Below are 16,821 nucleotides of genomic sequence, written 5' to 3' on the forward strand. Positions count from 1 at the left end.
ATGTGATCACTGAAAGTCTGGTGGGTTTTATACTAAGATGCTTTACATTATCTATTATGGAAATTCATGTAGATAATTCTGCAGTATATAGTTTTTGCCCTGGGCCCAATCCAGGTCTATCATGTCAAGACCTCTCTGTTAGATCCCCATTTCTCTTTCATCCCAGAAGACTTTTGATGGCAGAGTTGTCATTTATTGAGAGCCAGTTATGTGCTAGGCACTGTTGTGGGTACTTTTGCATTAATTATTTCATGTACTAGAACTAACAGGCCTATGACCCAGGCATAATATCCTCATTTACCTGGTTCCAGACCTGTGGTTGAAAGATGTTCACTCGCACGCCTGCACTCACATCCTTTGAAGGCCATGCCCATGACTGGACCTTACTCTACCCTGCAGGCTCCTCCCTGCCTGCCCCTGCTGCTGCTGCTAAGTCGCTTCAGTTGTGTCTGACTCTGTGTGACCCCATAGATGGCAGCCCAACAGCCTCCCCCGTCCCTGGGATTCTCCAGGCAAGAACAATGGAGTGGGTTGCCATTTCCTTCTCCAATGCCTGAAAGTGAAATGTGAAAGTGAAGTCACTCAGTCCTCTCAGACTCTTCACGACCCCATGGACTACAGCCTTCCAGGCTCCTCCGTCCATGGGATTTTCCAGGCAAGAGTCCTGGAGTGGGGTGCCATTGCCTTCTCCGACATTATAACATGAGCAGATTTATTACTCATCTGATAATCTTCTTCATGTAATTTAACCAACCAAATAAACACAGTTTAATATCTCTCTTTGGAATGTTTCAGGGGCCCTCTGAAGCACCCCAATATTAGCTAGAGGTCAAAAGAACTTCAAAAGAATGCTATTTAGGAAGTTTTATCGAAAAGATCAATTAAAAGGGTTTAGAACATTTCATCAGATTTAGTCAATGTTGATGGGTGTATCATTTAGCTTGCTGATATGTCACAATAGGCATAAATACCAAGACTCCAGGTCTAGTGAAAGTCAGCTGCACGATCTTGGACCTAGTTGACTCTAACCAGTTCTCTTACGGCTGTGTCATTTCTAACAAAATCCATTTATCTAACTAATTGTAATCCAATTTTACAAAATCCTGATCATGCATAACTCTTTTTAGTATTTTTTCATACCTTTTTCTATTCTTTTTTACTGAAAACACACTTCCTACTTTCCTTTAGCAACCTAGAACTAACTTTTATATTAGCATTTTATAGATTGGTGAGCATAAATACCAGTGATAATTTCTAAAACCCTTGCTTTCTTAGAACATTTTAGGATGGCACCAAACATTATTCATTTATAGTCCCAAATCTCTTGAGCTTCTCTGTAAAAGGAAATTAGTGTTTAGTAGCAAATGTTTCAAAATCTCATTTTATTTGGAAACGACCTAACTATTCAATAGACTACCAACACTTAACACACTTGGCTCTTTCTTTAAAAAAATCTGTAGGGACTTTGATGCAGAATTAGAGAAAATTTGTCTTTGACAAGGCTCATACAAAGGGAAAAGCAGTTATGGGCTATTGAAACTTAAAAAGTACTTAATTCATACTGTGATTTACTGACCTTTAAAAATCAGCAACCAACAATAATGAGCATAAAATTGTTTACTAAATACAATTAACTGGGACTTCAAACTGTAATTTGGATTTTTACAACAACCACATGAATAAATGACATCAGACGGAAGGAGAATGGAGACAGATGGAGGAGGAGGAAGGGCAAGGCGGGATCAGGGTAGGGGGTTTTGGGGGGCACACACACATTCCTGAGTGTCTGGGGCCCTCTTGGCACCTGGTGCTATTCAGTGAGGGAGATTCCATTTGTGATGTACTACAGGGAAAGTCTGAAACTGATCAGTATGTTGACACTGTTAGGGTCAAGGACCTTCCATTCACAGAAATCCATAAATACAAAAATCCAAATGCATCTTCAAGCATTGGCCTGGACATAGAACTGCAGGCACACAGTCCACCCCAAACTCTCAAGCTATTTGGCTTATCTGAGAGCGTTCCAGATTATGCTTCCTTGACCCAGTTCTTCTTCCCCCATCCTCTGGGAAGGCTCAATCTTCCCACTTCCATGTTGGAATGCCCTCTTACCACTGGAAAGGTGGGGAGAGAGGGTTTTCTAGAAGGTAGAAGAGAAACGAGGGTTTTTAGAAGGTAGAAGAGAAATTAGATGCCTCCCACATTGGGAACTTTAAGGGCCCCCTTGACATGATGCAGGGGTCCAGGTGATGATGTTCTGATGACCTTTCCCTACCTATCCCTACCATGTGGAATATGGGAAGAGTATGGCAGGACTCACGCATCCCAAGGGCCCCAGCCAGGGGAGAAGCTGATTTTCCTCCAACCAGGAAAAGTGGCTGCCAGTAGTGGTAGTCAAATTCATTACTCATTAAGTCCATTGAGTTTGATGCACAAAAGGTAAGCGTGTTCACATCTGATGAATAAAAATGCAAGTTGTGTGCAGGGTTGGCTTTATGGACCTGTGGTGCCTCGGAAGTAAAGAATCCACCTGCCAGTGAAGGAGCTGCTGCTGCTCCTGCTAAGTTGCTTCAGTCGTGTCCGACTCTGTGCGACCCCATAGACGGCAGCCCACCAGGCTCCCCCGTCCCTGGGATTCTCCAGGCAAGAACACTGGAGTGGGTTGCCATTTCCTTCTCCAATGCATGAAAGTGAAAAGGGAAAGTGAAGTCGCTCAGTCGTGTCCGACTCTAGCGACCCCATGGACTGCAACCTACCAGGCTCCTCCGTCCATGAGATTTTCCAGGCAAAAGTACTGGAGTGGGGCCAATGAAGGAGATGTGGGTTCAATCCCTGGTCCAGGAAGATCCCCTGGAGAAGGAAATGGCACTATTCTTGCCTGGGAAATCCCATGAACAAAGGAGTCTCGGTGGGCTACAGTCCATGGGGTCATAGTGAGTCAGACACAACTTAGCAACTGAACAACCACCACCACCTGAGCATTTATACCTGGTGCTGTGCTTAGAAAGGGCAGATGCTGGGTTTAATACTTTATGGTCTTCATCTCAAAATTATCAATAATTTTTGAATAAGGAGTCTCATAGTTTCATTTTGCATTAGGCTTTGCCTATTACATGGCAATTCCCGTTTGTATGAAATTTCAACACAGATAATCAAAGTTTCCTGAAGTTTCTGAAACTCCAATCTGATGTCCCACATCCTTAAAAGATAAAAGATCAAGGTCCAGAGCAGTGTTCTTCCTGTAATTTGCACCATCCTCTGTGAAATCCTTGAATTTAGTCTCACCACCTGCCCCCACCCTCGCTGTACTTTATACCGGAATAAAGGTTTTATAATGGAAATCTTATTACAGTAGTTCCCCTTCCTGTTTGAACTCTTCCAAAGCCTTCTCATCTCCCTGAGTGTGACACATGGTGCCACCGTCTGGCTCTGCTGTTCTTGGCCGTGTTACCTTCTCTCTGTCCATGTCAAGCACCCTGCATTCCAGCCACACCCAGTGACTTGACTTTCAGTCCTTAGAACACCTCCTTCTGGCTCCTGTGCTTCAGCACATGCTGTTTGTCAATCACGGAGCTCAGTGCGTTCCAAGACAAGAGCCCACTTACTCTTTATGCCGCAATGTTTCCTTGTTGATACCTCGGGAGCACCGCCCCAACAAGCACAGTAGGTCCTCTGCATGCCCTACATTTCTGTGCGTACCATACCACTCTGAGTGAGAATCACCTATTTTTAAGGCTGCTGAGCAGTCCTTGTTTGAGATGCAGCCCAAACACTTAGAAGAGTTGACCTGAGTGTTCCCTCACCTCTGTGTTGGTATTTGTGATACTTTTTGGTCATCCTTAGCATCCTTTCCCTCATCCCTGAAGACTGTGAACTGTTCTCAAGAACCGAGTCTGGCAAGTCACCACTGAACTTGCAGAGTCTGCACAGCACATGCCTCTCTACTTAACTCGTTTATATATACATGACTGCTAATAATATTGGGTTGCCCAAAAAGTTCATTCAGGCTTGTCTCTAAGATGGTACCAAAAACCTCAATGAACTTTTTGGCCAATGCAATATTGCTAGCACTTCATGAGCATCTTCCACATGCTGGGGCCCATTCTACACACTTAACCTTTATAATCCAGTTAAGCCTCAAAAACCCTTTGAGATAATTTATTTTTTTAAATCCTTATTTATTTTTCCCAGCAAAATTGAACTAGTAGTGCTCATAACTTCAATAGGAAAAATAACTTTTGCTCAGTACCAAACTACACAAAGGCATATCTTTTGAGGAAATACATAAATGCATGATTATACTTCCCTTATAATAGTTATCACTCTTCATCTTCTAATTATAAAAATTAGTGTTCCTGTCTTATCTCTATTACTAAACTATAAGCTTTTAAAATGTCTCTCTGTTTCATTTTCTTATCATTTTATCCATGCTAAACACACTGTAGTTCCTTGAGGATGCAATAAATGAAAAAGATGAATGATATGAAAATTCAAGAATGATTTTTAAATATAGAGTTAAAACTGGTATCTGTATTTGAGTCTGGTCTTTCCTTACATTGTTCTCGGAACTTAGCATCTCTCTCATCCTCTATTTTTCCTATCAAAGCCTTTTCAATATCAGATAAAATCAGATGCCAACTAATGGATGTGAACATACCAGCAATTGAGACAACAATCCTCAGAAGTCTGGGAAGAAAAGGGAGTTAGAGACTCTTGTCAGTGTGTGGTCAAGGGAGGCTGCAGGAACAGGGAACTCTAGATATTCTAGTCTACTTACCAGTTATGGACTCACAGTTCTGATGTGTTTGGTGGGCAAATCTAGTTTGAGGATAGTCTTCAAATTGTCTGTCCCTGACATTCTACTTGTCAGATGCAATTCTGATTTTATTTCTCTACAGAACGCACTGACCAACTATATAGTAATCTGACCTTTTGGGAAGTGACGTTTCTTAATGTGAGTCAACAACAAACCATTCTGTTTTGTTGGCCAGATAAAATACTGTCACTCTGTGAGATGCATTACATAAGAGTGTGCACTGATTTCTCAAAAAATGCTTTACTTTTCTCATAACACAAAATAATATATACAGGGAGCCAAACAACAAAATGTTGGTCCTGTATATGAACTGTGCAAGTGTTTCATTAAAGAAAACTGAGTAAATTGTCATGGAAATTGTTCTAATTTGAAACTTATTAGATACATCAATATTTCATTTCTGTACCTGCCATATCTCCCTAAAATGTAAGACATGGAGCTTCATAGGAACTCAGATTTTGTTGTAAAAGGGAATAGCATTGGTATAGGTCTTTTTCCACTAGTCATGTATGGATGTGAAAGTTGGACTGTGAAGAAAGCTGACCACCAAAGAATTGATGCTTTTGAACTGTGCTATTGGAGAAGACTCTTGAGAGTCCCTTGTACTGCAAGGAGATCCAACCAGTCCATTCTAAAGGAGATCAGTCCTGGGTGTTCATTGGAAGGACTGATGCTGAAGCTGAAACTCCAATACTTTGGCCACCTCATGCAAAGAGTTAACTCATTGGAAAAGACCCTGATGATGGGAAGGAGTGGGGGCAGGAGGAGAAGGAGATGACAGAGGATGAGATGGCTGGATGGCATCACCGACTCGATGGACATGAGTTTGAGTGAACTCCGGGAGTTGGTGATGGACAGGGAGGCCTGGCGTGCTACGGTTCATGGGGTCGCAGAGAGTCGGACACGACTGAGCGACTGAACTGAGCTGAACTGAGGTCTTTGTAATAGTTAGAAGAGGAAAAGAGCATAAACTGTATTTCAGCTTCTGTCATTAAAATTAGAACTTGAATTTTCAAAAGAAATGCTTTACTTCTGGTTGGAAATCAGAACATGTGACTTTTTCTAATTTCTACTAAACTCCTAGCTCTTTCAGTTGAATGACCTCATCCAATAGCAAATACCTTGGAGTACTGGGATCCTCCTGGGCCCTCATTGTTAAGCTCCTGTCCTCTCCTCCCCGCTGAGCTTTCTCTGGACCATGGAAGTCAGCACTTCCTCTCACAGACTGGGTTATAAACAGAATGCAGAGGAGTCTGGGAGCAAGGCAGTTCCTGAATGGAACACTCCCCAGGAAGCTTAATTTTATGATTGTAATCTTTCAGTTCTTGACAGTTGCAAAGTTAAATGTTAGTGCCAGGAGGAGTGAACAAGAGTTTCAGGGGTATGCTTTCCCAGTTCATCCCAAAGGAAGCAAAAGTTTAGGGTTCAAAATGATTATGATGTGTTAATACATCACATAAAAATACATACACCAGGTGCAATTATTTTACCAGAGAACTGTCAATATGAGAGGACATTTGGGACTTTGGGTCAAAAGGAAGGAGATTTTCCAATTAAATTAGATTATTCATGGCTTTTTCATTTACTTTTATTTATAAAATGAGAATGATGAAACGCCTCTCTGCTGCCAATAAATCTAAAAGTTAATTTAAAATGTATTAAAAGCATGTTGTTCACTTCAGAAGGAAGGTTTTTTAAATTCAAGAAAAAAGTCATATTAATTATATAAATCAGTTATGTTAGTCTTCTAAATTTAAATTTATGTTTGCAAGGAAGTCAAACTACATATAGCAGACTGCATATAATATAAAAAGTCCTGTTTCTAAGTAAAGTCAGTGTCAAAGAATTCAGAATATATTAGCAGTCATCTGAAGTTTTGATCTAAGAAAAAACCCTTTTCCCAAAACAGATTTTCAACAAACGAATAACAGTTTTTCTGGTAAAGGAGATAACGTGCTTTCCCACATTTTTATTGTTTCCTTGATTGTCAGAGATACAAACATATAGTTAACTTGTTCAGGAGATTAAATTCTGGGGGAAAAGTCTAAAGCAGTTTAAGTGAGCAGGAACATTTTTGGTCCTGCCATGATTTCCTCTGTTGAGGAGGTCCCATGTATTAAGAAGACTGGCTCTGACATTTAACTTACTGCTTTAAATGAAGAGCATACTAACCAAAAACAAACAGTAAAACCATAGCAAAGAACAACAAACATTTAAAGATATGTAAACTGAATTCATTCTCATGATGGTTACATGGAATCACATACAGTTTTTATTACCTTGACTCCATCTCTTTTCCCTGGTGTCAATTTTATTTGTTGAAATTGATTTAGCGGACTACTTGGGCTAATCATCCAAACTCATCTACTCTTGGCCATTCCCATGACAAGTTGATGGAGGTAAAATGGACATAAAATACCATCACTCCCTCATGGAATTCACTTTCATATGGAAAGATGAGACACTTATAGGGAAAACACATATAGGGAAAATTAAGATAAAAATAATATAATTTACAAACTGATACGAGAGCATCTTAAAAGGAGCAACTAAATGTGCTATTCATTCAGTCCCTCTTTGGGGACTAATTTAAGATCCCATTATGGAAAATTCCAGTTAAAATACGCTTAAAAGCTTCATGAATTCTCAGATCCTTCATTAAAAGTTAATATGTGTAAAGTTCTTGGGGTAGTAGCTGCTGCTGCTGCTGCTGCTAAGTCACTTCAGTCGTGTCCAGCTCTGTGCGACCCCATAGATTGGCAGCCTACTAGGCTCCCCCGTCCCTGGGATTCTCCAGGCAAGAACACTGGAGTGGGTTGCCATTTCCTTCTCCAATGCATGAAAGGGAAAAGTGAAAGTGAAGTTGCTTAGTCGTATCCGACTCTTAGTGACCCCATGGACTGCAGCCTTCCAGGCTCCTCCGTCCATGGGATTTGCCAGGCAAGAGTACTGGAGTGGGGTTCCATTGCCCTCTCTAGCACAGAGTAAACTCCACACACAGTAGCCAGATACAGTAGCAAGCTAAATGTCCATCACAAGATGAATGGATAAAGATGTGGAATGTGTGTACATATATAGGTACACACACACACACACAAAGTAATATATGGAATATTACTCAGCCCTAAGAAAGAATTGAATGTTGCCATTTGTGACACCTATGAACAGGGCCTAGAAGGTCTAAGTGAAATAAATCAGACACAGAAAGACTAATACTATATGACCACTTTTATGTGGAATCTAAAAAAACAAATGAGTAAACTTCACAAAGCAGAAACAGACGTCATAGATACAGAGAACCAACAGGTGGCTGCCAAAGGGAGGAGCTGAGGGGAGGCAAAAAACAAGTGAGCGAAACTAAGTGGTACAAACTTGCAAAATAAATGAGTCATGGGCATGAAATGTACAGAGTGGGAAATACAGTCAGTAACTATGTAAAATCTTTGTATGGTGACAACAACAACAAAAAGCTAATATATGTAAAGCTCTTCAGATAGCAGCTAGCACGGAGTAAAGTCCATGTAACTTTTCATTAGTAGTAGTATCTTTTGGATTGAAAAAACTGAGCAATTTTTTCTGCAGTTTATTGAAATCATGTCATTCAGTTTTCACTGTTTTCTTGAGTTTAAACAGAGCAATTTTCTTTGGCCATGGAAGGTCTCCCAGTTCCTATGGTTTTTAACTTGAAAAAAAAATCTCCCAGATGGATGCCTTTTTCTGTCTTGAATTCTCTGTTTAACTATATTCGAAAGCCTTAAAATAAACCTTTTAATTTTTGTAACTCTAGGTTTTAACATTTTTATCTTGCGCTAAAAAGCGCAAGATACTTTTACTCTTTAGTGTTGATCATATTTTGATGAATGTGATGGTAACCAGAGATTTTAAGAAAGTCAAAAGAGTGGAAATCAATTTGAATTATTGACTAAATGATGTGTGTCCTTTGAGTTTTATCCAAGCTTCTGGTTATATTTCTGCTCTATATCATTGTTAAAATATATGAGTCTTCTCATCAGAAAGACTATATTTTATTTTTTAAAATAACAGCATTTAAAAATTTTCCCATCTTTTTTTCTGTCTCAAGTTTCATGATTTCCAAAAAAAAAAAAACCACCTCAGAAAATCTTGTCAGTGACCTTTTAATCTTTAAATTGAAGCAACATCTTCTGATCAACATTTGCCATTAGCACAACATCAAGGGAAAAACTGTGATCCATTCATTCAGTCCACAAATACTGACTTAATATTTAATAAATCGACTTGTTTGCTACGTGCCTACAAGTTTCCAGCTGCCCTTGCAAAGCAAGCTGAGTTGTCCCTGGAACTTTAATTCTGTGCAAGCAATCTGTACCTTTTCCTGTTCTTGCTACAGTCAGCATCTTCCTTTACCTAAACTGGTTCAAGCCGGTGCTCGAGGTGTATCAGCCAATACAAGTCTATTCACTCTGTTCCAGAACAATTAAGTTATAAAATTTTTATCTTCACTACTAGTAATGCTATGCTATTGATTTATACATCTCCACATTTGGATACTGAGGCAAGTTCTTTCAAAAGTTACTTATCCCCACAGGATACAACAGTATTTATTCTACTGCAGTTATATACCTGACAGATTACGTGTGCTTGTTTCAGAAAGTGCTCAAACAGTTCACCAGATGACATGGTTAGCACAAGAACAGCTGAAACTGTTATCTAATCTCTTTCCCTTTGTTAACTGTAGCGCAGAAATTTGAAATCTTTTGATGTGTGAAGGCATCTTGATAATCTGTGAAAAAGCTCGCTTGCAAACAACCATGCGTTGCTTTCTTAATTTTTTTTGGTTAACGTATAAAGTGAAGGAAAACCTTATTAAACATTAAGATCTGATCGCAAAAGAATCCAAAGAGGCAGAAGTAGCTGATGTGTCCACAGGTGGAGGATGAGACCTCAACATAGTCAAAAGCTTAAGCAAGTTTCTTTCGATCCGCCACCTCCACACAGAACTAAATGTTTCCGAAGAAGATAACTACCTCCGACTACAAGTAGCGACAGCGACTTTATAGAGGCAGATAGAATGAACGTTTATACTAATACATTTTCTGTAACTTGGCCAGTGTTTCCTTAGAATGTCTCATTTGCATATATTTGTGTAGATACATTAAAAAATTTTCCATTCTTTATACTATTCCCTGCCTGGACTCAGGGATTTTTGTAACAAGTGCTCTTGATTAGAAACCTATTTTTGGTACAGTTTGTTTGGATTCCTTTTGGCTGATCCTTAAAGCCACATTTGTCTCTAGAAGATACCAAATTCAGTAGAAGGTCAGAAGGCTTGGAGCTTGAGAGGTTTATTCTGCCCCTCACATTCAGCCATTCCTGAAAAATTGATCAGGAAAGGACATCTAAAAAGAAGTATTTCTAATTGGTTGGATTAACTTTCCTACTTAAAGCAGAGGATAGGATTCATTATAAGAAAGTCTTTTTGGCGTGTAGTTTACACCAGCTGTTGAGAAGACATCTCAAAGGAAAGTTAGAAGAATTGAATGTCTAGGTTACTGAAAAAGTCAAAAATTTTAAAAGTAAGCAACAGTGCACATTAAAAACCCAAAATATAACTAAAACTTTAAAATAATGTTCTTATTAAAAATAAAATTTCTTAAATTCTAACATGGATAGAAAAAATTAGGAAATATAGTGAGAGTATGGCTAGATTTTTTTTTTTTTTTGAGGTAGGAAATTTTTCTTTGAAAGTGAGACTTTTCCTTAGAGTTAGGAAAAGTGAAAGATTTCTGGATTTTGGCTCAAATAATGCTTTTCAAAGGTGCAAAGTTAATCCTGGATCTATATCATACCAGACCTGTATGGGGAAGAAGAAACCACTGTATTTTTGACTAAATTCTTGGTTGACAAAACTTCTGTTTTGAAGACTAGGGTAAAGTATAATACAGTTCCATAAGTATATATTATGTTGTTGAAACTCAAAATAAAACTCTCTTTTTGATGATTCTCTGTCATATATCAAATAAGATCATCTTAAATGAGCTTAATCTGGAATGAGGGTTCTTATCCATCAATGTTTAGAACTCAATTAATTATAGAAGTGTTCCCTAATAGCTAAATGTATGTCTTAACTTTCTCAGAAATGTAGATAAAGGGATCTTGAAAATCTCCATATAATTCTTTGCAGTAACAAGTTAGAATTTAATAGACATCTATTATTAAATTATTTGAGGAACTTTTAGAAAATTATCTAATACAATTATATATTACATTACTTCATTATAAAATGCAAGCAGCACCTTCATTTCATTTGAATGTCAACATACTTATATGTCATACATATATATAAGTATGTTGATATTCAACTTAGTTATTTAAATAAGAAAATCTTAAAAATGATACAGAAATACTATGGAATCATGTTTCCCGAAATCTAATTACTATATACAATATAAAGTAATTAATTAAGCATGGTTAGTCTTTAAGACTACTAGAACCAATTTCAACTTTAACTATTATTTAATCAGCATGCTATACATTAATAACAGCTAGAAGATAGTAAAAATAAGCCTTTAAAGGACAGCAAGATACTTAAGAGTTACTATATATCTTATGTTGATTATAAAGTTCAATGCTGGAAAATAGTGTAAAAAATATGAAATATGAATTTAGGTGGTTTCCTAAATATTTGGCTTAGTAATTACAAACATTTAGATATTTTAAATTCCCTAATCTTTGCTACTTTATATACAGGAATTCATATTAATTCCAACATTTGCTTTTTAGGTGAGTATCTTAGAGATGAGGGATTATATATTTATTCATTTTTAATGTAACTTTTGATGCATTCTTATTTTTATTACAACATTGTGATAAATTTTCCATAAAAAGTCTGTAAAATTTAGGCTTTAAAAAATAACAATCATGCCATCTAATATAGAAGAAAGAGTGGGACGTCTCTATAACCAAATGCATACCTATACAAGAGTATAACAATTCTCTCCATCACCCAGGAACTCAAGTTACGGAAAAGTGTAATGTAACTAGTTATTATCTGTAACCTTTCAGGTTTAAATGGAAAATCAAAAGAAATTCTGCTATTGTAGGCATTAATCCTTTGGTTTCTTCCCAGTTCATGGCCTCTACTTTCCTCTGACTTTTATGGAAAACAATTCCATAACTAACATTTTTATAATCAACTACTAATCATCATCAATTCAACGTTAATTTTACGTGACCTGATTTTAGAGCATATTTCTAATAGGGATATTTAATGTGCTCATTTCCCCCTGCAAATTCTGTAATAGCTACAAGTAGAAAAACAGTATCTTCTAGATATTAAAGCTTTTAAGTTGGTTTTATTTAAAACTTACATATTGTAAAATTTTCCTTGAGAAAATTCAGATGTATTACAGGACATGTATTCTATTAAATTGTGATCTTGAAGCTACACAGTTTGAAATCAGGGAAATTAAAGGCTCATTGCTGTTTTTAGATGTTTTGAGTTTCTCTGATCAAATGCAGTATAATTGATAATAGGACTTCCATTTCAAGATTAAGCCCATATTTATGGTAACTAACAGGAAAACAGTGAAGTCGAGGTTACCAGTACAATGTCAGAATGCCAAGTTCTAGACACTCGACCAAGTACGTTCAGAGGTCAGTAATACTCTGGAAGCCCTTGAGCAGAGCCAAGTGCAATTTGGTGTAGTGGGCAGCACTACAGACGTAAGATTGGCCGGAGCTGAAGCAGAAGGTGAGGAAGTGTCAGGGGAGACATTCTAGCTGGATTTTGAAGGGTGCCTGGCAGGTGGCTGCCGCTGTGGGGGTGATTTAAAGAAAAAATCTATACAGAGGAGACGGGCTTTGCCGAAGTTTGGTATAGTGCATTTGGGAAATTACAAAGTATTTGCTATTGCTAGCGGGTGACTTGGGAAGTAGCAGAAAACAGTCAAAGCTGCAGAGTCTTGAAAGATAGGGATTAACATCTCTGAGTCTGCTTCTCAAAATTGTTGCGTTCATAACTATGAAGATGTGCTGTGCAAGTAGTGGACCGAGACTGCTAATCTTTCAGAGCACATCACCTCAAAGGTTATTAATGCAGGGGAAGAAAGCACAGGTATAAAGTCTGTGCATCCCTCTTCCCAGAGTCTGACTCCCGTCACATATGGTGCCACGCAAAAGCAACAGCAGACAACCTTCGGTATGTCACACCTGGTTCTTCTAAAAACTTCCCCAAGAAAATCTAATACAAGCGCTCTTGCTGCAGCGCTTTTCACTGTGTTAATTCTAAAAATTCCTTTTGCCATGCAAAGCTTCAACAAGAATTAAGTTGATGAAAGACCTCCCCCACCTTTCTTTTTGCTATCGCAGACTCACTTTCTTGGCTGATGTTATTTATAAAATTGGACTCAAAACTGAGTCTGTTAGTTCAACTTTGCTTTGAAAGTTAAACGTAAGTGAAGTACAACGCTATCACCTCACTATTATAGCCTATACATTGTCTCACACACACAAACAAACAATATTCCTAGTTAGAGCTCTTATCGTTAAATGTTTGGAGATGATTTTCTGGACTGAGATTGCTTATATCTTGAATTGTTTTGAATATTTCTGTTTCTTGATTATTGGTGACATTTAGAACCGAAGTTTCTAAACTATTCTCCTTGTGCTCTATAACTCTCTTATCTGCGGGCATAATGACAAACTGCTATATTTGTGAAACAGGTGATGTACACTCATACATAACTATGAAAATTATATTATCATACTTAAAAGGTGTATCCTATGTCATTCACATGTTGGGTAAAAGAACAGCAAATAAAGATATATTTCTTAGAAGTAGATCTCAGATCCTATTTATTTTACACTTCATGGTAGATTTCATCTTTAGCATTTACAGGTTTTTATTCAACATTTTCAACACAATATTTTTCCTTAAATATTTTCTATAGCATTGTAAATGATCTGACATTTTCCAATACACCAACAACAGAAGTGATTTACCTAAAACTGAAATGTTGCTGAAATAGAACTTAATCATTATTTGATCATTTCCTTACCAGGAATTTCGATTTGACTGACCAATTTCAACCCACAGTAGCAGCTTTGTTCCTAAGAGATTATACTCGGTAAGGAGCAATTCCTACTGCAATTCAAAATCTGTGCTATTATCATGTAGCAATGGATAGCAAACATCCACCGCAAATATTAGTACATCTGTCAGAGGAGTGTTGTGTTTTTGGTTTCACTCTCTCTCTCTCTGAAACCTATCTGCTTGTGAGAAAAGTTGTCCGATAAAAGAAGTTTTACTGTCACATAGTAATGCTGTGCTTGAACTCAATGCAGCGATTCACTTCCTTTCTCTGCCTGGATTCCAAGCTAAGGCACACAATGAGGGTGTTGTGTTCTGGGCTGGCGTGGCATGCATGATACTCAGGGAGGACGTGTGAGCAGCTTCCAATACCTACACTATTTGCTTTGCAACTACCCCCAACTAAATCAAACAGTACACCAAGAGTCTGCTCAGAGTAAGCAGGGGACATGATCCACTGGCTGTTATGACCTACATAGGGAACAGACTTCCTTAATGTAAATGTATATAGAGGTGTGTTAAGAGTTAAATACATCATTTCAGAGGCTTAAAAATAAATGCTTCACAGTTTTCCAGCCCTGATTTTCAATGTAATTGTCTTATTGTATGTCAAAGTGCAGGTTATAAAAGCCTCCATTGTTTCCAAAGGAGAAAGGTTGTTGATTATGAAGGTTGTCCAAAAGGACAAGCCATCATGGTGTGTTAGAACAGCAAATTTTTATCTGAAACCCCAAGGCATATATATTAGGAATTTTTTTTTAATCGCTATGATTTCTAGAACCTGAACTTACTAAAAAATTCTGTCTCTGACATTGTTGTGTGTGTGTCTGTGTCTGTGTGTGTCTGTGTGTGTGTTGCCTTGGTAAAGCCAAAGAACCAACAATGAATGTAAACATATAGGTGAAGTTTTGCCCAGAGTTATTGTTATGCTGTGCTGAAGAAAGGACAAAAAGGCTTACCTCTGTCAGTCAAGTGGCTACACGGGGACCCTCCTTCTCAGCCTCGGCCTCAATGTGCAGGCAGATGCTCTCTGAGCCAACAATCTGTTAACAGGAAGCAGGTAAACCCGAGCGCGTCCGCCAGCGTTACAGTCCAGTGCCCATCGGAGCACGCACCTGCTTCTTCAGACCTGCCACTCATACGCAACAGCCACGCAGCGGACCGGTGTTTGCAGCCGGAAACACCTCCTGCGGGGTCAGTAGTTTTCAGGGTAAGCAGCTAGAGAGCTGCCGAGATAACACTGCAGGCCAGGCGAGCCTTCCCAAGACAAAAACCTTTCCTGCTGTGTGATAGCAGATAGGCAGCGTTATCTCCTTGCATTCCACGTTCTCAGATCAGCTACTAGGAAAAGCAGTCAGCAGCTTGTCCAAACGGCAGCTGGCAGGCATGCCTGGCTGTGCTAATTGTATACTAACATGCCCACCGCTTCTCTCTTCCCTCAAATAGATTTTTTTTTTAAATGCTCCTTCCAGGGTAAAGCTCGGCAGAATATGCCACCCTGTTTTCCATAAGTAAAATGGCTGGTCCTCCCAGCAACTGCTTGCAGACAGCTCATTGGGTTCCACTGGCTTTTCGTAGCCATAGCAACAACCAACAGACAGACTTAGCAAGCACGGCTGATCACGTGCGGCGCCCCGACACAGCTTGTTAATTTCTTTTCATCGAACTCATCATTTTGGGAGGAGGGTAGCTTCTGTGATCATTCTCAATATTTCACCCATCGTACAAGTGCTCTTGAGTTTTCAGCTTTCAGGAGGAACTTCTGTTATCTGAGCCATGTGAAATTGAGCCAGGGAAGCCCTTCTCAATACATAGATTTGTGTCTTTCCAGGTTAATAACATGCAAATCACCTAGCAACGGTAATTGAAACCATTGTCAAAACGGGGTCTACCTTCCTCATAGCCTCAAGGAGACTGGCAAATATGGGCAGTTATATCAGTACTTTCTGTTTTTCAATGATAATCTTTTAGCCCCTCAGCTGAAACAGAGCCCTTTGACTCATTATATGTGGCCAAAATAACCAAACCAGTTAGGATATTTTAATGAGGTGTTACTTATGGATTCCATGTATTTAATTACTTTAATACACTTTTTGGTTCTACAAACTTTAAAATAAAATTCTAAAAATTCCTATTGTCTCCTACTGTGGAAAAGGACTCTTTAACTAACTTATGATTTACTTGTAGTATTAAAATACTTTAGAAAATCAAGACCAAGTTAAGACTCTCTTGCTTTAAAACTACCTTCGAAGCAGGAATAGTTTTACTTCCTCAGTTAGATGGATCTCATCCCACACTTCCTTAAAATTTCACCTCTTCCCGGGAAGTTCCCATAATCCACACCATTAAGCATTTATACTTTCTGCAAAATCCCCACCCTTCAATACTGTCACCAGTCATATTCTATTTGACATACTTTCATGACACCATCCTGTTTTTTTGTTTGTTTGTTTCTAGCAACTTGATTGGAATAGTTGTATTAATACTTTGCACTTGTAAGCCCAGATACTTCCTTCATTTGCTGGTAGTCATCGGTTTACCGTTTTGTAAGTATTGTAATACATTTTTTCCCTTCCCACTTTAGGATTCCTGCTTCAGTAGTAATTGCCAACTTTACTGTGCATAAGAATCCTGTGCATGCAGGTTTGGGGGGTCCCATTTTCATTCTGTCTCCAAGCATATTCCCATTTGGTCGGTTTGAGCCTGCTCAAGTTATCACATCTGCTGAAGAAAAGTCGGTGGGTTGTTCCTACTTCACATTGTTTTCAGCCTGCTCTGATCTGAGTTACTTTCCCTTAAGTTGTTTTGAGTGTTCTACTCCTGAACTTGCCTCTGCCTTCCACTTAAGCCTCAGGTTCTGTTCGTCCCCACGTTTCAGCATTTTTGAATGACATCCCATTTCTTGCTTCCTGGCCTTGCAGGTGTTCCAAAAGCT

At 38.6% G+C, this 16,821-nt stretch overlaps 1 protein-coding gene across 35 annotated transcripts in view; it reads right to left on the reverse strand.

Annotated features, from left to right (window-relative positions):
- The window catches only part of SORBS2 (sorbin and SH3 domain containing 2), a 211,515-nt gene extending 195,907 nt beyond the window's left edge, over positions 1 to 15,608 (reverse strand). For all 35 annotated transcript variants that reach the window (XM_069573228.1, XM_069573235.1, XM_069573229.1 and 32 more), the window contains exon 1: positions 14,846 to 15,608. The gene's annotated coding sequence lies outside the window, so the exon portion shown is untranslated. The remainder of the gene's footprint in view (positions 1 to 14,845) is intronic.
- Between the last annotated feature and the right edge of the window lie 1,213 nt (positions 15,609 to 16,821).

Source organism: Ovis canadensis, chromosome 26 (assembly GCF_042477335.2).
Source record: "Ovis canadensis isolate MfBH-ARS-UI-01 breed Bighorn chromosome 26, ARS-UI_OviCan_v2, whole genome shotgun sequence".
In the NCBI taxonomy this organism is placed as follows: Eukaryota; Metazoa; Chordata; class Mammalia; order Artiodactyla; family Bovidae; genus Ovis; species Ovis canadensis.